This window comes from Panthera leo, chromosome B1 (genome assembly GCF_018350215.1).
Source record: "Panthera leo isolate Ple1 chromosome B1, P.leo_Ple1_pat1.1, whole genome shotgun sequence".
Taxonomy (NCBI): Eukaryota; Metazoa; Chordata; class Mammalia; order Carnivora; family Felidae; genus Panthera; species Panthera leo.
The window spans coordinates 160,774,641-160,793,311 of NC_056682.1; the positions used below are offsets into that span (position 1 = coordinate 160,774,641).

The 18,671-nt window shown below is 41.0% G+C and overlaps 1 long non-coding RNA gene across 1 annotated transcript; it reads right to left on the reverse strand.

Moving 5' to 3' along the window:
* Positions 1-10,651: 10,651 nt before the first annotated feature.
* Positions 10,652-17,977, reverse strand: LOC122217153. Its single transcript, XR_006201321.1, has 3 exons — positions 17,569-17,977; positions 13,022-13,073; positions 10,652-10,883 (listed from the first exon to the last, which is right to left on the reverse strand). It is a non-coding gene; the product is annotated as an uncharacterized LOC122217153 (long non-coding RNA).
* Positions 17,978-18,671: the final 694 nt, after the last annotated feature.

An 18,671-nucleotide genomic window follows, 5' to 3' on the forward strand; every position in this document is an offset into this window, starting at 1 on the left:
TCATAACTGAAAATTTCAATACTTGAAAGTCATGTGCAGAGGACAGTGGAACAGAAAGATAAAATAAATCTGGGTCTCTGATATCTGGGGTACTTCCAGCTCTAGACTGTTTACTTCTGGACTTTTTTCATGTGGGATACAAGTAAACCTATACATGTTTGTGGGATTTTCACTAGATTTTGAAAGTATATAGTCCAAAGTAACACTAACTGAGAAAACAACATTTTGTGAATCACCTGAATCATGGTCAACTTTGCTTTTTACTCATACAGTATCTAAGCAGGGCAGAAGTCTAAGCTGCTTCTATTTTTCTTGACTTGTTTAATAGTCTCTACTTCAAAATATGTGAAGAGACAAGGAACATGGATTCTTTATTATGGCTTGTTAATAATACATGGCCTTGAATCAGGCCACCTAAATCTTTGAAGTTTAGCTGGTCCTATCACATCAAGAAAAATTTCTTCTGATTGATATTAACCAAGGAGTTTGGTTAAAATTATTTGTTTTATTCAGAGGCCAAATCCAGGCTAGAAATTAAACTGTTGTAAACTAGAGTGTCTCATCTCTGTAGAATCAAAATAATTACTGAATATCAATTTTCATCTTCCATTTACCTTGTTCCATTACTGTGGCTGAGTTTGTGACAGTGACTAAATTCTTGCTTGTAAGGAAATATTTGCTTTTCCTTTATGGATACATTTTCATGAAGTCTGTTGGAAGGAATTTACAGATGCTCTCGTGACAGTTTTTGTCTGGATTCTGGAAGAAAATTCTACCATGTGAATTGTGATGCATGGATGCTGCACCATTGGCCTGAGAGAAATCATGTTAAACTTTAGCAAGTTCACGGCTAGAGGAGATGTGTTGTGACTTAAATGCAGTATTTAAGCTAATCTTCATCAGATGTATATCTATAAATGGTATGGCTGGGGAAGAGTTGGTGATTTTTTTTACAAACTAACAATTTTTTTCTTACGCTAACTATAAAAACCTCTCTTTGATAGCAACGCAATTTTTGAAACTATTTTACTTTTTTTTAATGTTTATTTATTCATTTTGAGAGAGAGAGAGAGCGCGCGCGCGCCAGCAGGGGGAGGCGCAGAGAGAGAATCCCAAGCAGGTTTGGAGCTGTCAGCACAAAGCCGGACTTGGGGCTCCATCTCGTGAATTGGGAGCTCTTGACCCCAGCTGAAATCAAGAATTGAACGCTTAACTGACTGAGTCACCCAAGTGTCCCCTATTTCACTTTTGTCTGCCATGATCTTGAGAATTAACTATGACGTTCAAATCGCAAAACTACAATGTTCAAAAGTGTAAAGGCTGAGAATGGAAAAGACTTTGGAAATCAAGTACCGATTTGAAATTGGGTTTCTCTGTTCTGTCTCCATTTAAATATGGTCATCAAAAATATTTGTTTTTTCTTCTTCTGTCTGTGATGAATCTTTCCTGTAGGCCTTGTGGGTCACAGGCCATATATAACAGGTTGAGTGAGATTTCTCCACTTCACTGGCTCCATTGTGTATTTTTTTCACTTTTATGTGCATCCTATTCCTCTATAACTTTGAATTCCTTTCATGTTACAATGAACCAAACGATATGCAATTTGCTTCAAAAATATCCCTTATTTTGTCTTGTTTTATCCTAAAAAAAGGAATTTCAATAGTTTGAAAATAAATCTGGAAGTAGAAACTATATATTACAGTTAGCAGACTACATTTAACCTATTACGTTAACTTTTCCTCTGTGTTTCCTTTCAACACTGTGTACCTTTTATTATATTATTAAAAAATTTTTTTAATGAATTTTAAAAAAATGTTTATTTTTTGAGAGAGAGAGAGCGCACAAGTGGGGGAGATGCAGGGAGAGAGGGGGACAGAGGATCAAAAGGGGGCTCCATGCTGACTGCAGAGAGCCCTCATGTGGGGCTTGAACTCACGAACTGTGAGATCATGACCTGAGCCAAAGTCAGATGCTCAACCGACTGAGCCACCCAGGTGCCCCAACTGAACTTTTTCATCTTGAGATAACTGTAGATTCACATGCAGTTGTAAGAAATAATACAGAGCCATGCTGTATATTTTTTTTACCTAGTTTTCTCCAAAGGTAATATCTTGCAAAACTATCGTACAATGCCATAATTAAGACATTGACCTTGAAGGAGTCAAGACACAGACGATTCCCATCACTGTTAGGATCCCTCATGGTGCCCTTTTATAGCCACACTGCTTCCCCTCTCTGCCCTTTCCCTGCATTACCCTTTGGCAATCACTAATCATTCTACATATCTACCTAATTTTATGCCTTTAGGAATGTTATGTAAATGGAAACATATTGTAGTAACACTTTGGGTTTGGCTTTTTTTCACTCAGGATATTCTCTAGAGTTGAGTGTATTTCATGTTCTTAATTTGCCATTCGTACATCTTCAGTGAAGTATCTCTCCATGTGTTTTACCCATTTTCTAATTTCTAATTTACCTGTATCTGTTTTTTTGTTTTGTCTTGTTTTGTTTTGTTTTGTTTTACTGTTGAGTTTTGAGAGTTCTTTATATGGTTTAGATACCAGTCTTTTTTTGAATTGTGGTTTGCAAACAGTTTTTTCTAGTCGGTAGCTTTTTCACCCTTTTAGTAGGGTCCTTCACAAAGCAAAAGTTTTAAATTTTAATGAGCTCTGATTTATCAACTTTTCCTTTTATGACACGTGGTTTTGGTATTAAGTCTACAAACCTTTTGTAGCCCTAGATTCCACAGATTTCCCCATTTTCCCCCTAAGTTTTATGTTTTACGTTTAAGTCTGTGATCCATTTTGAGTTAATTTTTGTAGAAGGGATGAGATTTAGGTCAAGATTTTAAATTTTGTTTTTTTTCTCTCTCTCTCTCTCTCTCTCTTTTTTTTTTTTTTTTTTTTTTTTTTGCCTATGGATGTCCAATTTCGGCAGCATCATTTCTTGGAGAGGCTTTCCTTCACTGAATTTTTTTGCATCTCTGTCAAAAAGCAATTGAGCGTGTTTGTGTGGATCTTTTTGTGGGTTCTTTATTCTGTTTCACTGATTTCACAGTCTTTATTACCCTAGCTATATCATGTTTTGAAATTAGGCAGACTTATCCTTCCACATTATTCTTTTTTTATTTTTTATTCATTAAAAACATTTTTTTAATGTTTATTTTTGAGACACACACACACACACACACACAGAGAACATGAGTGAGGGAAGGGCAGAGGGAAAGGGAGACACAGAATCCCCAGTCTCCAGGCTGTCAGCACAGAGCCTGACATGGGGCTCGAACCCACGAACTGTGAGATCATGACCTGAGCCAAAGTCGGACGCTTAACCGACTTAGCCACCCAGGCGCCCCCACTTTGTTCTTCTTTTCCAAAATTGTTTTAGTTATTCTAGTTCCTTTGCTTTTCCATATAAATGTAAAAATAATCCTGTACTTGTGAAACAATCTTGCTGGGGGTTTGCTAGGAGTTTTAGTAAGCTAGTAAATTAATTTGGGGACAATTGATTTCTTGACTATATTGGGTCTTCCAATCTATAGACATGGTATCTCCTTCTACTTATTTAGATCTTCTGTGATTTCTTCATCAGTGTTCTGTAGATTTCTTCATGCAAGTTCTGCACATGTTGTTAGATTCACACCTAAGCATTTCATTTTATTTGAGTGATTATAAATGAAACTGTATTTTTCATTTAAATGTTCATGTGTTCACTGCTAATGTATAGACATATGATTAAGTTTAATTTGCATAACTGTATTCTATGGCCTTGCTGAATTCAACTATTAGGTCTGGAAATTTTTCTGTAGACTTCTTGGGATTTTTTTTCTGCTGGTAATTATGACATTTGAAAATAAGGACAGTTTTCTTTTCCCCTTTATGGTCTGTATGCCTTCTATTTCCTTTTCTTGCTTTATTGAACTGGCTGGAACTTTCTCACACTATGTTGAATAACAGCAGTGAAGAGTAGACATCCTACTTCGTTCCTAATCTCAGAGGGAAAACATTTTCTTTCACCATTAAGCGTAATGTCAGTTGCAAGTTTTTGGTCGGTGCTTTTTATCAAGCTGAGGGAGTTCCTTTCTATTATTATATTTGTGATAATGGTTAACATGACTGTATTGAATTTGTCAAATGTCTTTTCCACATCGATTGATAGGATCATGTGGTGTTTCCTCCTCAGGCTGCTAATATGGTAGATCACTTCGATTTTTCAAATATTGAAAAATATTTGAACTAATATTGAACTAATCTATCGTTGAAATAAATCCTATCCGGATATAATGGATAATTCTTTTTACATATTGCTGAATTGTGCTTGCTACTATTTTTGTGAAGGATTTTTTCACTTGCTCATGAAGGATATGGGTCTGTAGTTTTATATTAATGTCTTTTTCTCATTTTGATGTCAGAGTAATGCACGCTTTATAAAAGGAATTGGAAAGTATTTCCTTCTTTTTTACTTGCTAGAAGAGGTTGTAGAGAATTGATATTAATTCTTCTTTAAATGTTTGATGGAGTTCAGCGGCGAAATCTTATGTGCTTGTAGATTCCTTTGTTGGGAGTTTTGAAACTGTGAACCCAATTTTATAGCAAGTAGGACATGGCTATTCATGTTATGTCTTTCATATTGTGTGCATTGTGGTGGTGGTTTGTGTATTTTGAGGAGTTGGTCTATTCTGTCCCAGTTGTTAAACATTTGTGCGGTACTCCCTTAGTCTCCTTTTGATGTCTGCAGGGTCTATAGGGATATCCCTTTATTGTTTCTGACGCTTATACTGGCAATTTGTGTTTTCTCTCTTTTTCCTTTGTCAGTTTTGTTAGAGGTTTCTTAATTTTTTTGATCTTTTCAAAGCACCAGCTCTTTTGTGAATTTTCTGTTTTTAATATTTTCATTTTCATTGATTTCTACTCTTGTCTTTGTTATTCCCTTCCTTTTCGGTTTGCCTTCTTCTCTCCACCTTTCAGAGTCTTCTAATGTTTTATATATCATAGGATTTTAGTTGTAGTTAATAGGAGGAGTAGGGAAGAGTGCATCTACTCCATTCTTCCAGACTTCACATTTTGTTTTTATGTGTGGACAATGTCCCTGGATTTTGCTCTTAAAGCATAGGTCAAGATTAACCTTCTCTCTTGCTGTGTTAGGGAAATATGGAAATATGGGGTGTGCTGGGAAATAGCTTTTTGCAATAGTTTCTCGTTCTTGTCATGATGGATGTTCAGTAAGTAAATGGAAGTGAACAACCAATAGTACTTAGAGTAGGGGTGCCTAATTTAGTGAATATTTACAGTATATCAGAACTCCCCCTGTACTTCTGTTCAATGGCTGCCCTCACCAGGACTGCCTCCCGTTAGCTGACTCCTTGGTGGGGAGAGGAAAGGGCAGTAGGCTCAGAAAACTTGTGGTCAAACTCCTTCCTTCCTCTTTGACTTTTCTCTCTTCCCTTGCTTCAAAATGATCTCAAATCTGGAAAGAGGAAAGTAACCCCTTTTCATCATAGAGGTAACAAAAACCATGCTTTAGCTTTGCAGCATATATATATATGTATACATATATGTGTACACATATATTTATGTATATATACATATATATACACATATATATGCTTCAAAAAACAGTTCAATTGTACTCTTTTAAGGTTTTACATTAATTATACGTCAGTTTCAGGGTGCCTGGGTGGCTCAGTCGGTTAAGTGACCGACTTTGGCTCAAATCATGATCTCACGGTTCGCGGGTTTGAGCCCAGCGTCAAGCTCTGTGCTGACAGCTCAGAGCCTGGAGCCTGCTTCAGATTCTGTGTCTCTTTCTCTCTGCCCCTCCCCCTCTTGTGCTCTGTCTCAAAAATAAATTCATGTAAAAAAAATTAAAAAAAAATTATGCGTCACTTTGATGCTGCAATGGTTCTTATTTTTCAGTTGCCCTTTATCATTCTGACGTGAAAATCATGTTCAAGGGGAAATTGTTTGTGCATATAATGAGTATAACTTGCATCCTAGGGGCCTTGAAATGCAGTTTACTAAACCAAATACAAAAGACAACAGTCTAAACATAGATTTGTCCATAGTCAAGCTCTTCCTGTGAAAGCTTAAAAAAAAAAAAAACCTAGGGAATTGTCACACTTCCCATTGTTGTTCACACGCTTGTTTGGGATCTGATTATGGCAGCTGACATTTCAGCAGGGAGGAGAAGCAGGGCAGGAGTTGGAAGTCTCTGGATCTGAATAGCACCTTCTAATTCATTGTCACCTTTGGGCTTTCTTGAAAATATAATGGTTGTGGAATTTGGATAGATGACTCCTGTAGTAAAACAAACTCAATTAGCTAACAACATGTATGAGCCTTGCAGAATATAGAATTAAAATACTACCAAACCCTATAAGTTGCTTTAAACTCTGTTCTTAAATTGCTTGACATTCAAGTTTACCAGTGTTTATTAAGAAATAACCATGTACCAAAGCACAATACTTGGACTTGTTGGGGATACAAAGAGGAACAGACCCCAGTCCCTAAATTAAAGGAGTAAACAATAAAAATGCATACAGAGAATTGATGTACAATATGCTTGAAATTTGGCTTTATGAAGGATTTGCCACTTGAACTCAATCTTGAAGGATGGTTTAGTGGGCTGTAGGCAGCAGAGATGTACTCTGGGTAATTGAAGAAGAGTAGAAAAAAAGGAAAAAGGGAGAATCTATTGGGTATCATGGGGTCTCCCCTGAATTGAAATAAAAACTGAACCTCCAAGGGAGTAGACATTGTGGATTAATGTACCAGGATTGGTGGCAGAGTTTTCTTCGGGGCATGGTCTATAAGGATGGGTCAACTCCAACACTGTTGGGTCAGATCACTTCTCTCAAGGTACAAATCTCAAGGTGAGGTCTGACAGGTATCACTTGGATCATGTGCCCACCTCTTGGCCAGTGCAATGCCAGGGGAGTCATTCCTGAAAGGAAGATCATGGGCTCTAATCAAAGGCCAATGGCTCTGATGTTGGGCAGCATGAACCACAGACAGGTGGCGGGAATAGCTAAATAGAGACACCGAGGTAGGGAAATAAGCAGAATGTCTGAGCATAGCAAATGCTCTTGTCTGTCTGGGACATAAGGTGAAAGAAGGGATTAAGTTGGGAGAGATGAGGAAAGCGAGGCAGATTGAAAGTGGGCAATGGAAGGCCTTGACCACCATGTTTGGAACTGGTGATAGAGTCAATAGCTGGGAGTTAGAGGAGCAGATCTTGTAACATCTATGCTTTAAGAACAGTTTCTTATGTTGTAAAAAGGAAAGGTCAGGGGCAGGAAGATCAAAGGGGAGATTGCTTAGGTGAAAAGGGGAAGAGAAGGTTTATAATGATATTACGCTTTACTTGTCATTAAACAACAACAATGAATACTTGCACATGCTTTATTTTTACCCTGTAAAAAGGACAGTGCATGAATTATTTACCCCTTTTAACAGATACAATACCAGAAGCTCAAGAATTTGAGGGCCTTCTCTAGATCCTGTGATGGGTATGGAGGAGGGCCCATACCCCCTGCCCGGGGTCATCTGCTGGGGCCTCTCTCTAGCATGTGAGACGTTGCAGCCAGAGCCAGCTGACTTTGCTTCCCTGAACCAAGGCTGTGACCTATTTTTTCACTACCATGATAATGTTTTCTTGAGGTTGTACCTCTGAGTAAGTAGCTCCAGTAGACCTGAATCTTGGCTTGTGCCTGACATGCTTATTGGCCTGAATGGGATTTTTCTTTCTTCCCCTTGAGAGAGGATTTTGCACAAGGAACCTGGGCTCAGCAGCTAAGTGCAAGGGTGAAGATAGCATAGGAGGAAACACAACAGTGGAGAGCCAGCTTGCCTAGGTTCGAATCTCTGCTCTGCCTCTTCCCAAGCAGTGTTTCCTGGGCCAAGATTCTCACCTCTCTAAGGCTCAGCTTCTTCATCTGTAAAATGGGGACAGTATGGCATCTGCTCCACAGAGTTGTTGTGAGGGTTATATGAGATGATGTTTGCAGAGATCCTGGGAGAGTACCTGGCACAACAATGTTCTCGACAATGCCGCTATTGTGGTTGTTGTTATGATCTAAATTAAAACATGGCGGAAGAAATGTTCCAAATAGACTTGTGACATTTGAGCTCCAGTGCCATCTAGTGGCCAGGATGTTTCAGAATGTGCTGTTGCCTAGGTGTTGCACCCACAGGTGATAAAAAGGGCCTGTTGTTCTGTGGGTCAATGAATTCCCGCTAACTGACTTCAAAGATGAGTCTTCCATGCCTGCCAGGACCAAGAATATCGCGTGACTTCATTACTGGCCTGAGTTGCATCAAAGAGGATAACTTTGTCTCTGTAGCAGACAGGGAAACCAGACCATGGAAGCTCTGGTGCCTTCTTTCTCTTGAGCCGGCCATGCAAGGCAACTCTTGTGTTTTCAATAGATGTAGCAGCCTCCCAGAACAATGCAGACTACAGACAGACTTGCTATTGTAGTGGTTAGGAATGTGATTATGGTGGTCATGTGGTTTGTGACTCACTAGCAGAAGGGCTTTGGAAAGTTACTTAACCTCTTTGAGCCTCTGGGAGTATGAAGAGTAATAGTAATGACTTCACAGCGTTTTCTTGAGAAGGCACATATGTGCTTAGTGTAGGGCCTGATGCAGAGAAGCTGCTCGGTCAACATTTGCCAAACTTATTTTTCACTTTCGCAGTAGATGCTTGCGTTAAAGGAGGGCCACTTGTTCACTTATTCATTCAATCATTCGGTCATTCAACTGATATCTGTTGAGAACATATTCTGTTCCGGGAACTGAGCTGAAGCCATGCATAAACCAGACACAGCTCCTCATGGTTGGTGTGACGGGCATTAAACAAGTGGTTCCCAGGGGAGCCGTGTATCATTGAGCTTGAGTTGTAGACTGGACAAAGGACCTTCTGTGGAGCCTCATTCCCATCCTAGACGTTGTGGATTTGTACAAATTTACATGATGCTTTTAAAGCACGTGGGAGTTAAGTTTCTTGTTCTTAAAAAAAAAGTACATTACGGTGACTTTTAGAAGGTGCAGGTAAAGTGTCTTGAAGGGGGTGTCCTTCTCTAACTTGTCTAAAAGCTCCATGTGGGTTGGTGGTGGACCTGGTGATGGTATTTAAGTGTGTGTATTTGGATTCCCTCTGTGTTACAGGTCTGGTGGCACAGATGATCGCTTTTACTCCGTGGAGGGACTAGAGAGCATCCTACTTATTTCTCACCAGTATTATCAATTGATTCCTCCTCTTCTTTTAGCTTTTCTCTAGTCTCTATGCTCCTGAGTGTTTTCTTGCTTTAGTTCATGGGAATTCAGCCAGCTCCCAACGTCCCCCTTCGTTCAGAAGACCATCCTGCCACCTGCATCGGAGATGGAATAACACCCCTCAAATAAGTCCTTAAAGCAGTGGTTTTCATGAAAGGCTGGGTGAGGGGTATTGGGGAGAGGAGAATATAGCTTATGGATGCTTGGGGGAAAACATATTCAATGTGATACCATATTAAATAATATAACATAAAGCAACATAGTACAATATACATGAAAGAGTCTGTATTATACTGAACAGTAGAAAATACGTACTTCTTTCATAAGGTTATCAACAAATGTGGAGCTCAACAGTTCTTCCTGGCTGGCAACCCTACATAAAAAGACAGATTCTTTTTTTTTTTTTTTAATTTTTTATTTTTTAATGTTTATTTATTTTTGAGACAGAGAGAGACAGAGCATGAACAGGGGAGGGTCAGAGAGAGAGAGGGAGACACAGAATTGGAAGCAGGCTCCAGGCTCCGAGCTGTCAGCACAGAGCCCAATGCGGGGCTCGAACTCACGGACCGTGAGATCATGACCTGAGCCGAAGTCGGACGCTCAACCGACTGAGCCACCCAGGCCCCCCTAAAAAGACAGATTCTTTAGGGATTCCCAGGGATAGTCCCACCCAGGGGAACATAACTCAACCCTAGTTGAGACAGCGAGGTAAGATTTTTCATTTATCAAAATGGAACATAACCAAAAACAAAACTGAACAAGAAAACTAAAGGCTGGAAAATGTCTGTTTATCTGGTTTCAAATACTCCTAAATGGACACTGCTTGGGGATTCGTAAATAATAGCAATAGCAATGATGGCAATGACATTGATTTTGTGCCCGGTTCTGTGCTAGAAACATACCACATGGTACCTCTTTTACTCTTTTTTTTTTTTAAATTTTTTTTAACATTTTATTTATTTTTGAGACAGGGAGAGACAGAGCATGAACAGGGGAGGGTCAGAGAGAGGGAGACACAGAATCTGAAACAGGCTCCAGGCTCTGAGCTGTCATCACAGAGCCTGACGCAGGACTTGAACTCACGGACCGTGAGATCATGACCTGAGCCGAAGTCGGCCACTTAACCGACTGAGCCACCCAGGCGCCCCCTCTTTTTTTTTTTTTTAATAAAATTTTTTTAATGTTTATTTATTTTGAGAGACAGAGCATGAGCAAGGAAGGGGCAGGGAAAGAGGGAGACACAGAATCCAAAGCAGGCTCCAGGCTCTGAGCTGTCAGCACAGAGCCGTACCTGAGGTCCTACAAGAGGCTCCAACCCACCAACGGTGAGATCATGACCTGACCAGAAGTCAGACGCTTAGACTGAGCCACCCAGATGCCCTGGTACCTCCTCTACTCTTCACCACATTGAGGAGGTAGGTGAGAAAAGTCTTGGTGGTGCTTCGGCAAAGTTCAGTGACTTTCCTGGGGTCGGGTGACTTTTCTTTCTGGGCCCTGCATTACTGCTTCGGTGCTGTTTCTTCCTGAACACCAAGTACCTTCCTTGATCCCACGTGGCAGCCTGATTCATTAATTAGTTTCCCTTTCTTTAGATGCATTCTGCAGCCCCTGGGGGATAATTAAAAAGTTGATTTTATAATAATTAATACTAGTGTAGGTCTTTAGGGTCAGGGTCTTTTACCAAAACCCTTTTGTATTTCCTTTTTAGCCTCAATTGTGGAGAGGCTCTGCAGAAGACATTTCTGTTTACACACTGCTGGCAGGGAGAGAACCGGATCTTTCCTACTTAGCTGTTTTTTGACTTTAAAGAATCTGGCTTGAAAACATGTTTTTGCCTTGTTTTGTTCTATAGGATTGGTTTATTGCTATTGAGCAAGTTTTGCCTAAAAGTTACCACCACTGAATACCTTGCCAGTAGATCCTAGGCTGAAATAGCACAACTTAAAAATATCGTTTTAGGCAGTTAAGTTGGGGAAGAAATATCTATGTGACTAGAATAAAACTGTTTAAATCTGAGCCTTTGGTTTGTGTTCCCTGAAGCATAAGTGTCTAAAATCTTCCTCCTTTTATGCTCTAAATGGGCACTTTTACTGCATCATATGCTAAGATATTATAGCCATCCCTCTTGAACTATAACTCTTGTTCCTTGATGCTGTGATAGATTGAATCCTGGCGTTTTAAAGGATTGTACCTGAATCTATTTTTTGGTGGTGGTGGTGGTGGGAAGTTAATGTCCCCACTTCCCCTGACGGCTTACACAGGAAGCTTAAGGCGTAATCAGACTATAAAATCCTGACCAGAGAAGCGATCGTAATTTTAGCTACAGACTAAGCAGATAACAGACGACCGGCCATTCACTAGTCAGAAAGATAAGGGAATGAGTTTGATTCCTCATTAAAAGCTTCATGGTTTAAGTCTTTAAAAAAAAAAAAAAAAACCAACAAGTGCTGGGGCTTTGCTTATTAAGTTACATAAACAGAGTGAAGTGCCATGGGGGAGAATGGAAACTCTTGGTGTGACCTATAATTAGAAAATTTCCACACAGAGAATAAAAACAGAGGCTGTATGCCACTTCCTGACCCCACTCACCCACAGAGTCTAAGCCATTGGTGGGACACAGATAAGAAAACACCAAGGAAAAGAAACCCGAGCCAGGCTGCCTGTTTGCTGTGATGGGATCCAGCCTGAGAGCGATGGATGTGACGTGCCCTTGTAGTTTAAAGCACGTCCGAGGCACTGGTAAGAAGGAAAGGCATCGCTTTTCACGAACTGCAGTTAACCAACTAACACAACGGTGTTCCATGCCGGCTAATGAAACAGCCAGAGAGTGTCTACTGATTGGTATAGAACAAAAGGTCTGATTGGTGGTATACTGGCTCTTGCCCACCACTGCCGGCATTTTAGGCAAGTTGCTTCCCCACCCCCCAACCTGACCCCAAGCCTGTGGGATTAGGGTCACGCTGCCTGCCCTCCTTCTAAGGTGGTTGTAAGGATTCAGTGTGAGGGTGCACACCAAAGCACTTAGAAAGCTGCAAAGACCCTCTCAGATGCTGGTCGTTGTTATGTTACGTTACGTATGTTAAATATGTTTCTCTACAGCGTGTTATAAAATAATTGTACGTGGAATCTAAAGTAGACTTAAAAAAAAAAAAAAAAGCCGAGTTTTCTCACCATTAGACAATCCCTGCGCAGGGAGTGTAGTCAGTGGTATTGAGCCCGGCCGAGGTCACCTGCGCCTCTGCTGTGGCTCACAGACATTGCACCAGTCAAGGTCAACCCTGAGACTTTCCCGTCCTCTTGCTTCCCAGTGCCAAACCCTATGCGAGGGAAGAGCAGACTGTGGTGTGATTCCTGGGAGGGAGTCAGAATCTTGCCCTCCCGTGTAGTCATTACGTGATTTTGGGAGAATATGTTCACTTTTCTGAACCTCCATTTCTTCCTCTGCATGGATCATTCTCCTATACATCTCCACATATCCTAAAATGGGATAAGAGTATTGACTCTGGTGGTTTGTTAGTAGGTTCCATGAGTCAATAGATTGGTAAACTGCTTGAGGACAGGGAAGGCATCCCAGGCACATTAAATAGTGCCTGGCGTGTAGTAGATGCTCAATTAAAATTAACTGAATAAAAATGTATTTAAAAAATCCTAGCATGGTGACAGGTACATAACAGCTGCTAGTTAGAATTTTTATGCCATTTCTCCAATAAGTGCTTTTTTTCCTTACAAAAGGTGTTACTAATTACCTGAATAATGAACATAATAAACCCATTAGGTCCTCTGGGCTTCATTCCTCATCTGTAAAAGAAATTAGAATAGTTTAATTTTCATGTCTGCTCTATCTGACAATGATTTGATTTTTTCAAAAATCACATCCACTCCCAAGGGAGACCAGTTTGTCTGTAATGAACGTGCTGTCACTTTGGAGCCGGGCTGAAAATCAGTCGGTATAAAAAAAGGAAAGCCTTAGAATTTTAACCGATTTCAACTTTCACATGCAAAGCTCTGTCGTGTGCCTTGGATAGTTCTGGTCTTTGCATATTCCATCCGGTTAGTGTACTTTCCACCCTCAAGAGTGTTCGGGTTTAGAAGAGAAATTGTGTCGACACGGAACTGTGACTGATGAGGGAACCTGGCTGCCTGGCAGATGAGCGGCCTCCTAGGCACTCCCGCAGGAAGGGGGGCTCGGCCTCAGCTGCTGGTCGCAGCCGCGGTCCTGGACAAGCTGTTGGGCTCTGGGAACCCAGAAAAGCTCCAGCACATTTGGAGGAATCTAGAACTGTGCCATATGAGGAACAACATCAGGAATGAGGGATGTTTAGCTTAGAGAAAGCTCTCACATAAGCTCTGGCTGACCTGAAATGTTTTAAAACCATCAAGACTCTTCTAAGCGGCAGCAGAAGGCCAGACAAGGGCTGGGGAGAGGCCTGCCAAGGAGGAACATGCTAGATTAATGATGGACCAACCTGGCAATGATATCAGACCTCGTGTCAGGATATGGGACTGCATCCATGGTAAACTATTGAATTTTTTTAAGTGCTTAATTATTTTGAAAGAGAGGGTGAGGGGGAGAGGCAGAGGGAGAGAGAATTCCAAGCAGGCTCCATGCTCAGCATGGAGCCTGACTCAGGGCTCGATCTTACCACCAAGAGATCATGACCTGAGCCAGAATCAAGAGTCCGTGGCTTAACTGACTGAGTCACCCAAGCACCCAGATACGCTATTAAATTTTTAAAAAGCTGGTGGCAGAAGTGTTTGTCGAGTCTGGTCTCACTTATGTAAAAACGCATGCATATATAACTTTGTGTATAAATAGAAAGTCGGGGCGCCTGGGTGGCTCAGTCGGTTGGCATCCGACTTCGGCTCAGGTCATGATCTCGCAGTTTGTGAGTTCAAGCCCCACGTTGGGCCCTGTGCTGACAGCTCGGAGCCTGGAGCCTGCTTCGGATTCTGTGTCTCCTTCTCTCTCTGTTCCTCCCCTGCTCACGCTCTGTCTCTCTCTCTTTCTCTCTCTCTCTCTCAAAAATAAATAAAGATTAAAAAAAAATCTTAAATAAATAGAAAGTCTGAGTAAACAGGATGGAAACACTACTGCTAAGACTTTTCTCTGCAGAATAGGATTTTGTTGAGTGCCATAGAGGAACTTTAATGTTTCACTTTACAAACTTTTATAATCTTTCCCATTACAAACTGCTGCGTTGTTTGAATTATCATGGATTTTTAAAAATAATAAATGAAATAATAAGTGAGAAAAAATTGGTAATGACAGAAAGTAATACATAATGTGAAAAAGAGAATCAGAACCATCAGAACTAGCAAAAAGTCAGTTGCCATTGGAAGTAGCCATTTTAAACCATAATCCTGGCTGAAAAGCAAGAATTAGGCTATTACTGTTACTCTTCTAAGATTTCCTTTAGTTTAATGTTGTTATTCTTTTCAGTTGTAACGTTATCATGTAACGATATCATGTGAATATCATGGGGTATTTGTTTCCTGAGTGGCTACTGTATTGCAGATTTTGTGCTTTCCATGTGCAGTTTCATTTAATTTTCATGATAGTGCCTGATAGCAGCATTATTCCCATTTTATGGATGAGGAAATAGGCAAAGGATGAGGTAAACAACCTGCTCAATGTCACAGAGCCAGTAGTGTGGTGATTTTGGACGTCACATGTTACATCCATTTGACACTCGCCCCATTACAGTATTAAAATGTGACCTTGGGGGGCGCCTGGGTGGCGCCGTCGGCTAAGCGTCCGACTTCAGCCAGGTCACGATCTCGCGGTCCGTGAGTTCGAGCCCCGCGTCAGGCTCTGGGCTGATGGCTCGGAGCCTGGAGCCTGTTTCCGATTCTGTGTCTCCCTCTCTCTCTGCCCCTCCCCCGTTCATGCTCTGTCTCTCTCTGTCCCAAAAATAAATAAAAAACGTTGAAAAAAAAAATTTAAAATGTGACCTTGGGAATTAGCTCTTCTCTAACTGGCATGATGAGTTGGAACTCGTTAGTGTGCTTTTGGGGTTAATTTTCTGAGGAAATGACCTTAGCCCTGGTGGGACCAGAGCATTCATCTGCCTGAGTGGGTGGGGTGGGAAAACACAAGGGAACAGTTTGGACATTGGAAATCTTACATATTGAATTCCAAAGACAAAGGTGCAAGTAATAATCCCTCCCCAGTGTTGAAAATAAAATTACATTCTGACAGAAGACCGCCATTATTTTGAGGGGAGATTTTCTGAATTCCCCAATTTCCCCTTAAAACACACAGAAGAAAACGCCTTCCTTTCTCCACTAGAGATGAGATAGCCTGGTTACTAGGCTTATTGCTGTGCCTTGTAACACTGGGTAGTAAATGAATATGCCATCAGTTTCCAGCCCTAAGACTTGATGGGAAGAAAAGTGGGCAGAAGAGAGAGGGATCGGGGAGAGTTGAGAAGCAGGCACCCGGGCCTGTCCCCCACTGGGTTAGAATCTCTGAGGGAGCATATGTGTTAAAAGCAGTCAGAGAAGTTTCAGGGAGTCTGAGGGCTGGGGCCTTGCCCCAACTTCTTGGGTACAGTGATGGGACAGTTGTGGTCTCTCTGGAGAGGTCCTTGATATATCAGACTCTGGAAAAACTTGGTGGCCTGCAGGCTTAATCAGACCTGGTTGAGGGAAGCTTCTGGTGGAGGAGTTTCCAGTTTCCTGAGGTGCTGAGGCCAGAATGACAGGCAATTTAGGGAATTCCGAGAGCCTACCCTGCAGAATAGGTCACAGAGAGCGGTCTAGTGAGGAAGCTGGCTGGCTTCTCCCTGCCCTGCTAAGACCTGCTTGTGGACTGGGGGACCACGTCAACAGATAAGTAGACACTGGGCCTCTGTAAGACCCCTGAAGTCAGGAAGTTGAATAAGGGATGTTTGTATGGGTACCTAAATACTGTTGAAGGGCCCCAAGGTTGAGGCAGCCTGAGATCACAAAGACTTGCACTAGGCCCAAAGGCTGTTGCTCCTGAAGGCACACTCTTTTCTCCAGACATCCAGACCCCTCCAGAGCCTAGCAGCCAGGGAGGGGCCAGAGGGCTGAGAAATCTGAGCTGGGGCATTTCTTGGAATGGCACTGTCTGAAAGAACATTCTGCAATGAGGCGGACATTCTAAATGTCCAATACGGGAGCCAGGAGCTACTTGGGGCTATTTCAACGCTTGAAATGTGGCTAGTAACCTTGAGGAATTGAATTGTTTTTTCAATTTTAACTTTCTTGTTGTCAAAAAATAACAACATTGGACGAGAAGCACTCATAATCTTTATACTCTAAACAGGAAGTTTTTTTGTCTATTCTCTTGAATCTTTATTCTCTTGTACATCTATTTTTGCTTTTTGAAATCATAGAACACATACAATATAGAAATTAACTTTTAATGACTTTACCTCTAAGGATATCTAAGAAGCAAGCTAAAATATTTCTGAGTAAGGGGCAGGGAAAACAAAGATTTTTTTTTTGAGAATTATTTTAAAGAATCAAAAGGAAAATCAGATGTGTGTGGAGTTGAAATTTAAGTGTTAATTAATTAACATACTGGACAGTTGAAATTTAAATGTTAATTAACATACTGGACAGTTGAAATTTAAATGTTAATTAACATACTGGACAGTGCATATTTTAGAGGGACCATTTAATGCATTAGATTGAACCAAGTTAAGTACATAAGATAAAAAGTTAATGTTTCCTCTCTAACAAATGGGTATTTTAAAGAAGAATGGTTTTGTTACAGACCCGATAAGGTTGTGAGAAAAATTTGTGATCCCCTCCGTATTACTGCTGACGAAAATGTGCTCACTGTTGAAAAATCTAGAAAATACAAATGAGCAAAAGGGAAAAATTGAGTCCCACCACTTCCCTTTTGATTTTAGTAAATATCTGTCCGGTCATGTGTGTGTGGGTGTACATGTATGTGCACATGATTACTTTTGAGAGTGGAATTATCATGTCCTATTGTCTTATAATTTGCTTTTTTCCTCTGGATTATATCACAAATAACCCCCGTAGAAAGACACTGGGGTCATCTTCAGCATTTCCAGGTCATGAATGATGCTTTGATAAAGGTCTTAGTAGCTAAATCTTTGTACACAGACACCCCACCTTTCTTGGCTACTGCGCTTCTCCACCTCATGTCTCCACCCCTGACTTCTGTGAAGTCTTCTCTCCGGGACATTTGGTGTTTCCTTCCTTTCAATGAACCAATCTACTCTGTCATTTCTTTCCCCCAAGAAGCCCACCTTGCCCCACAGTGAAGGAATTAGAGGAAGATAATTGACCTTACCTGAGTTGGGTATTTATCAGGATTAAGCCGGATGAGGGAAGGTAGGTCCTCTCTCTTGGTTGGGAGTGGGGTTTTCTGCTTGTCTCTGCAGAAGATTTAAGAGGTAAAGTGACCATACGGTTATTTCCTGTTTATGGAAATCTCATCTTTCTTCACCTGTCCTTCCTGTTCCCTTCTTCCTGTCTTTGCCTTCACGTGTGCGCCACCTCCCCCCAAACCCCCCGATTTCCTGCTCTGTTGACCTGCATGAGTTTATGGTGGGAATGTTTGAGAAGACCCCCACCAGGTAAGGTCATTGTGTATTCCACTCACTCAGCTATAAATTTGTTACAAAACCCCATTTCTAATTTGACTGATTTCCCCAGTTTAGGAGTATTTCCCTAGCCTGACTTCATTCTCTCAGAGCACATCATTGCTCTACGGTCACTTCTCTGAGACAGATTCTTTACATTACTAAACAATGACAAGAGTAAGAGGAATAGGAAGGAGTCATTCGTCGCTGATAATTGTCTTCATGCTGCATGAATCATCGGTCCCTATTTGTCTCTAGAGTGAATAAGAAGTTACTGTAAAAAAGTGCAGTACAAATTATTCATTTTAGTCTGGAAAGACAATACCTACATACACAAGGCATAAAATTAAGAAAGCACGAAAAGGTATAGAATGAAAAATAATTCTCCCTTTTACCCCCCACCCCCACAGAGGTTCTTCTTTCCAGAGGCAACTGCTGTTACCAGTTTCTGGTGGGGGTAACTATACCCCCATGTCCTCATGTCCAGTAAGGTGCCTGCCTGCCACATCTGCCAGTGTGTGTACAGGTGCATGGAATGCGTGGAAAGTGGCTAGTCCAAACTGAGATGTGCTGTAAGTGTAAAACACATGCCGTGTTTCAAAGACGTATGAAAGAAAGCAGGCAAATATCTCATAAATAATTTTTGTACTGATTGCGTGTTGAAGTGATCATATTTTGGAGACTCTTAAATGAATTTTACCTACTCCTTTCTGCTTTCTTGGTAGCTACTAGACAATTTAAAGTTAGCGGTGTGGCTCACATGTGTGGCTTGCGTTGCATTTCTATGGATGGTGCTGGTGTTTGCAGAACT